The sequence below is a fragment of the Scomber japonicus genome, chromosome 13, assembly GCF_027409825.1.
Source record: "Scomber japonicus isolate fScoJap1 chromosome 13, fScoJap1.pri, whole genome shotgun sequence".
NCBI lineage: Eukaryota > Metazoa > Chordata > Actinopteri > Scombriformes > Scombridae > Scomber > Scomber japonicus.
In genome coordinates, this window is record NC_070590.1 from 9,976,826 (window position 1) to 9,984,719 (window position 7,894).

Here is a 7,894-nt window from a genome sequence, read left to right on the forward strand (position 1 = left end):
TAAAACTAGTACAGTAATACTAGTGAAGAAAATAAAGATATTTTAAAAATTAATTTAATTTAAAATTGTTCAATGAAAAAGCTAAATAGTAGTGAAAAGCTGATATTTAGAAAAGTAAGCATGCATCCTTCAAACACTGTACCTTTGCAGCTTTTCAGGTGAATAACCTTTTCATCTCTGCTAACGTTGTTCCAAACACGACAGGTCAAGTTTCCTGTCAGCTGACCAGATAAGCTGATGCTCACATTTGAAATGTGGGCTCTGTCATGTTTGTGTGTAGTGCCAGTCGAGAACTGTGTGTCCCCTTTCCAGTTTCTCTGGGACTGGTTGTGGCTTCTGGTCTGCATCAGTAAGTGACCGTCCAAACTCAAAATGAACTCAACTTCATCTCCCTCAGAGGAGCAGCTGACCTCCATTTGGTCAGCTGCTCCTCCGTTTACTTAAGAATGGCTGAAAATGTGGAGAGTGCGCATATTGACAACAATACCATCTACAGTGTTCAACAACTGTAGAATGTCACCATGTCTTAAACCAAGCTTGAAATAGAACTGAATCAAGTCATGTAGACGAGCCATGGTCCTTGACTGAACCTGTGAAGTGTTGGAGTGCTGAATGGCCTAATATCATGAAATAACATGATGAATGCTTAACATGAAATAACGTGATAGTTGCATATCTCAGAATAACGTGATAATGTGTTATCTCAGAATAACGTGATAATGTGTTATCTCAGAATAACGTGATAATGTGTTATCTCAGAATAACGTGATAATGTATTATCTCAGAATAACGTGATAATGTGTTATCTCAGAATAACGTGATAATGTATTATCTCAGAATAACGTGATAATTGCATATCACGAAATAACGTGATATTTTCATGTTATAACATGATAATTTCTTGTTATAACATGAAAATACTGCATCATGAAATAACATGATAATTTCACATCATGTTATAACATGATAATTTCTTGTTATAACATGAAAATACTGCATCATGAAATAACATGATAATTTCACATCATGTTATAACGTGATAATTATCACGTTATAACATGATAAATATCACGTTATAACATGAAACTTTTCACGTAATAACATGATACTGAGCCAAATATATATTGGGCTTGGCAGCTCAGCGCTTCCGTATATTTGGTATGCTGTTTGCTTAATGTGTTTTGCATCACTGTGGTGTGATGCTGCTATAGGCCTATGTGTGGGAGTTGAGTTGTCATGTGGCTTTTGCAGTGTGTGAAGTTGAAACACTCACTTAGAGACTCTTATTTTGAATCCTGCATTCAGCTGTTCTGTGTAATTGTTGTCACTCAGTCACATGTATCAATAATAACTGTTATGCTGTCTCCGTTGGTGGTATTAATCGAGCGTTACACACTCTTATACACTCACACAACAAACAATAAGTTAATCTGCTGCTCCCTTAACACCATTTGCACTACTTGTGCCTTGTTGCTCCTACTGTTAGTACTTGAAGCTTTCCAGCAGTTTAAACAAAAAAAAGTGTTTTACTTTTTAGTTGCACTGTTGTTGTTGTTGTTGTTGTTGTTGTTGTTATTTATTTTATTGTTGTATGCTACTGTGGCTCTGAGAGAAGTAGGAGGCTGCTGTGAACTTTATAAGGGACATGTAGAAACCACACTATCGCCTGCAAGACCTGTTGTCACCATCAGGAGGCAGCCACTCCCAGGACACTAAGTAACCAAAACAAGCTGGCTGAGCTGAAGCAAACAGACTGAGAAACTCAACTCATTTGAAAAAGAGTCTGAGCCCCACAATTTTTTAAGCAAACTTTTATGCTAAGCAGACATTCTTAATGGCAATCTGAGTCCCACTCATTTTAATAACGATGTGTGTAAACACGTGTAAAGTGTCTATTTTATGTTTTTCAGTATTCTACTGCAAGTATAAATTGATAAAATCAATTCAAGGACACCTCTGCTGTGAGCACAGACATACACTATTGATAAGAGCATATATAAATAATCCAAATTAGAGTTAAGTTACAGCATCAATATTCAACTTTACTCCAACCCTGTTGACCAAGATATGGAAATATAATACATCACTGGTAAATGTAATGTTTATGAAAACAAAAAAAAAGTCATATTTTGTTCATTAAAACTGCATACAGTATGTGCCCTCTCATCATTCCAGTATCTGAATAGCCACACAAACAACTACAAATTCATTGTTATCTTCATAATAAACACCTGTATATCAGTATAAAGGAATACAATTCAACTGCAGTCCCCCCAAAAACATGAAAAAATGCAACTAAAATTGACCTATTGCAGTTTAGTTGCATTACACTTCTTTAGTTTTTGCACTGTTTATCTAATAAAGTGACAACTCACCAAGTATAACATCTAAATGTTTTTAAAAAAAAAACTTCTAAGGTTTTATTACAAACGTAAAGTTGAGTGCACTTGTGACACACAATTCCACATGCAATGTTTGACACAGACACATTAATTACATTTTATAATTAATAAGTCATATAGTCATAGTTTGCAAGTATAAAAATGTCACTTTGCAATAATTTGTTAGCTTTCCAATACATTCTTTTTCAAGTACTGTACATTGTTAATGACCATGGTTTATAGGTTTATAGAAGTATTTAAATAAATGTAACTTTAAAGAAATCTTACTTTGTATTTCGAGATATATCTGGAGTATGTGTGATAACTGATCAGTAGATTTAAAAAAAATAGTTAATTAGTTAGCTGTATAAAGACTTATTGTGTCTATATCATTCAACTCAGCTGCAAGCACATGGGTTAGGGTTAGGGTTAGGGTTAGGTGAGAGATTTTGCATTCCTACAATATGCATGGCACTACAAAGAGATGAACACTTTGTGGCTCTCAACATACGCACTTGGTATTTATTTTTAAAATGTGTCTTGTAAACTATTTACCATGCTCTGCCTTTAGAAGCTGTGAAAGGATATAACAACTTTGGTGTGCTATTCTAATGTATGAGTGGTCCGTTAGAAACCACACCTGTTTTCCCTATGCCTCAGCTTCACACAGTATCAGACTAGTGTCAAGACTGCAGAGAAAGAGACGTGTGATCATTGTGGTTTAGTATCTGCTTATGAGAAACGACGCAGTGAAGACTGAACAATCTAGCAATGATTCAATGCTGAATGCTTTTCTCAAATAATCAAATTATTCAATGTGATCTATTCAGCAATAACACAATGTAATATAAAACAGGAGGCTTAAAACTCTGAAAGGAAAGACTCACTTCACATCTGATATGAGCACAGATAAACAATCTGGATAAGGATTCAAATAAATAATCAAAATTAGAGTGAAGTTCCATCAATATTTACAACTATATCCCCATCCTGTGCACCAAGATAACAAAATATGAGTGTAGAAATGAATCATTGATGCATGAAATGTTTTTGGCAACAAAAACTGGAAAAAGTTTATATAGAAGCTCCTTTCTCCGTCTCAATGATGTATGATCTCTGTGTAGTGTTTTCACCTGTCACTACTGCGGGTGTAGTGCATGTCTTTTGCTTGTCCAGTTTTGTGAGAACATGGTCTCCAATTTTAATTTGATGGATTTTATAATAAGAAATATAACAATGTTATCAATATGTTTATTTTAAAGTACATGTAAAATACACAAGGCAAAACAGTGTACACAATGCCACACAATTACAAAGTAAAATCGGTAAATAAAATCCTAAAAGCATGGTTATGATTGAGAAGCAAATACATGAATATTTAAAAAAACAACTCCAAACTTAAAGCAGTAAATCAAATATCAAGAGAAATTAAAACTCTTCTTTATTTTGGAAATAGTCTATAGTGCAATATACATATGATCACAAGGATCCTCATCACAATGGATAAAACATATCGCAAAAATTCAATGGTACTTCATCGTTGTTTCATTTTAAAGGTTGTGCTGGTGACTGAATAATTGTTTGAGGAGAAAATTATTTTGTATTCTGATGTGAGCTTGGTCGAGTTTTCCTTGTATTCTTCATCACTCTAATATCTGAGTAAATGATTTCATTGTCAGAATTACCTGGAAAACAGATTTTAAATGTATTAGAGAGAGGTAGTTTTTTGCGAGTAATGTTCAAGTCTTTGCAATTCAGTTTTCATGGCACATTTAAATGAACAGACAGCAACAGCAATGTCAAATGCAGAAAGAGAACTATAAAACTATGGTAACCTACCTGTAAAATAGTACAGTAGCAAAATAATGGTCAGGAAGGTGAGGTATGATTTGTAAGATATACATTGATAAAGATTAAGGCATATCTTTCACTTACCTTCAACAACAGTTATCGATGTTGTTTTCTGATGTAGATGTTTTAGTCCAACATACAGAGCCACATGGAGAATCAGGGTGGCAACACTAGTTATCACAGCCGCAATCACAACAACAAAGTCTAGGAAACAAATATTAACGTAAATCAAATTAGATATCATGGTGACACTGATGTGTCAATTTCAAAGCCATTAATATTGTTTCTCAAATAGTTCCTGTCCACTTTTATTTTCTGATGTTTAATGGATGTGGAAATATTATTGAATCAAAAATAATTCCAGGTTACTGGATACTTCCATCCCACAAGACTGGTGATTTGCAGTATCAGATCATAAAAAATCATAAAAAGAAAACTAATATAGTTCTTGTGAAGTAAAAAAACAGATATTTTAAAATGAATTTAATTGAATGTATTTATATGTTTCAATAAAAAAGTGAAATGGTAGTGAAGAGCTGATATTAAGAAAATAAAGCACAAATCCTTCAAACACTGTACCTTTGCAGCTTTTCAGGTGAATAATCGTTTCACCTCTGCTGACATTGTTCCAAACATGACAGGTCAAGTTTCCTGTCAGCTGACCAGATAAGCTGATGCTCACATTTGAAATACGGGCTTTGTCATGTTTGTCTGTAGTTAAGAACTGTGTGTCCCCTTTCCAGTTTCTCTGGGACTGGATGTAGGTTCTGGTCTGCATCAGTAAGTGATCATCCAAACTCAAAATGAACTGGACTTCATCTCCCTCAGAGGAGCAGCTGACCTCCATTTGTTCTGGTGACAAACACGTCTGAGACACAGCTGGCTCTGACACAGGAGCTGGAAGACAGCACAGTGTCACACAGTTGCATCTACAGTATATACAGTACTAAACGCAAAGTAAAAGCCAACTCTGAAAACTATTGTGTATATTCAGATTAATGGTTTCTGACACAACTTGACTTCCAAGGTGCATGGAGAAGGAAAAAAATCTACAAAGGTCAAATCTCCATAAACACTTGTAGTATATAGAACAACTAACAGTAAAGTTTTTCTTATTTAAACTGTATATTTTTAGCTATAGACATATCCTTACTGCTGTGAATATTTTAAAACAGTATATTAAATAGAAATACAGGTATTACACAAGTACAGAATATCTGCATGCAATATTATTATTATATAGAAATACATTTACTATACAGTACATATACACTTTCATAGTATGAAGATCAGAAATGCCTCTCAGTATCAGAATTCAATTCAACTACAGCCCCAAAAAACTTGAATATTTTCAGCAAAAATTTAACAATGAATATGAACAATGAACCTGAAATAAGATCAGACTTATTGCAATGAAGTTATATTACACTTCTTTAATTTTTGCTCAGTTTATCTAATAAATTGACAATTCGCCAAGTATATTCTCTACATATTTTAAAAGTACTTCTAAGTCTTACAGTTTTAATAAAGGTATTATTATTTACTTAAAGCTGAGTGCAATTAAAAGCAAATTAGATTATAGCATAGGTGAACTAAGGAACAAAATTCACTAATGTCTTCATTTTTGTAAATTTAGTGTGTTCAATGCAACATTCATATTATAGCAAAGCACAAGCTGCTTTAGGTTCACACAAGGTACTTACAGTAAATTGCTGTTTTAAAATAACTAAAAATGTTTTAATATTTTATTCATTAATCCTAATTGTCACAAAATATACAGTTTGTAAACCTTAACACAAAATCCCATGTTTGACACAGACACATTCATGAAATCTAATAATTAATAAGTCCTGCCTTTAACAGTCATAGTTGGCAAGTATAAAAATGTCTCTTTGCAATAATTTGTTGAGCTTTGCAATACAATTTCAAATACTGTATATTGGTACTGACCAAGGTTTATATTTTATAGAAGTATTTAAATAAATGTACTTAAAAAAATCTTACCTTGTATTTTGAGACGCATCTGGACTGTGTGTGATAATTGACCTTTAGAATCAAAACCTTCCCACAGGTAATCTCCAGAGTGTTTCTTCATCGCATTATTCAGCTTGAGTGTTCCATTGCTGATTAATGCAAAGAGACCGTGGTTTTCCTTATCTAATCTAACTATTTTATTATTTGCTATGCTTAAAATGCCAGTCTGATCTTTTTTCAACATTATCCTTGTTGCAGTAGTGGGCAGGTTAAATATCAGCGGCTCCCCAAGAGCTCCAACACACTGCTGAGCTGTAGTAGGTTCAGATACATTACATCCCATAAAACCTAATAGAGACAGAAACACGTACAGTACAATTAAAAAACATATACAAACACATACAGTACACAATACTTGATAAGGGTAAAGCTGATCATATGATATAATAGCTATGTTTAATGACTTGTCATATTTTATCAGTAAATCTTTAATCACTTTTTTAGATTCTTAACTAAACAATTAACATAAAATGTACCTTTTGCTGTTGGCAGCAGAGCTGTGAGGATCATGTAGATGAAGATCATTTCTGTTGAAACACACATCAAACTATCTTTAAAGCATGATACATTTCTGATGTAGGCAAAACAATCAATAAATTAAAAGTTGCTCAGTTTCATTTGTGAGCTTTTTGAACCTACTATCAAGTGTTTTTTGTTGAAATTAAATAGACAGAAATATCGCGTTTGGAATATTTTCATACCTAAATTACAGTTTTAGTCTTAAGAATTCATGTCTTTTAGAAATTGTAAAAGTCATGTAACAAGTAAAATTACATTTTCTCCCCCACACTGTATCTTAAGTAACTGGCTCAAAATTTTAAAATCACTCACCACGTTTACAATGGTGTGTCTTCTTTGTAGTCTGTTCACTGACCTCAAAGCTTTCCACTGTCAGCAGGTGGGTTTGTTTCTGGTTTTGTTGTGAGGAGAGAATTGAGGAAGTAGTTATTTGCTCTAATCAAAGTGCTTCTGAATCATATTGCTTTTTAACCTATTTGAATGTACTAAAGTTATTGATCGTTTTGCAGTATTAAGACCAAGACCCCAGACATGGAACTAACATATGGTTTATTGGTGGTGGTGGTGGGGGGGGGGTCTTGTCAAAAGTAGGCTATAGGACAGCCACGTGTAAACGGTAAACGCAACTACAGTAGCCTTAACAATAAAACATTACGCCTAAAATCCCTTCTTAAATGCTCCATATATAGGCCGTACCTTGTCCTATTCTTGCCACAGATTGTATTTTGTCACTTTCCTTCAATTTAAGATATTCTCTGAACTATATTATATAGTAATTAGTTATTTAGTATATACTTTAGTAGTTTTATTCTCTGAACTACAGTCACCTGCAACTTCATTAGGAACACGTGCAATACAGTGGGGAAAAAAAGTATTTAGTCAGGCACCAATTGTGCTCCCACTTACAAAGATGAGAGAGGCCTGTAATTTTCATCATAGGTAAACTTCAACTATGAGAGACAGAATGGGGGGGAAAGAATCCAGGAAATCACATTGTAGGATTTTTAATGAATTAATTGGTAAATTCCTCGGTAAAATAAGTATTTGGTCACCTACAAACAAGCAAGATTTCTGGCTCTCACAGACCTGTAACTTCTTCTTTAAGAGGC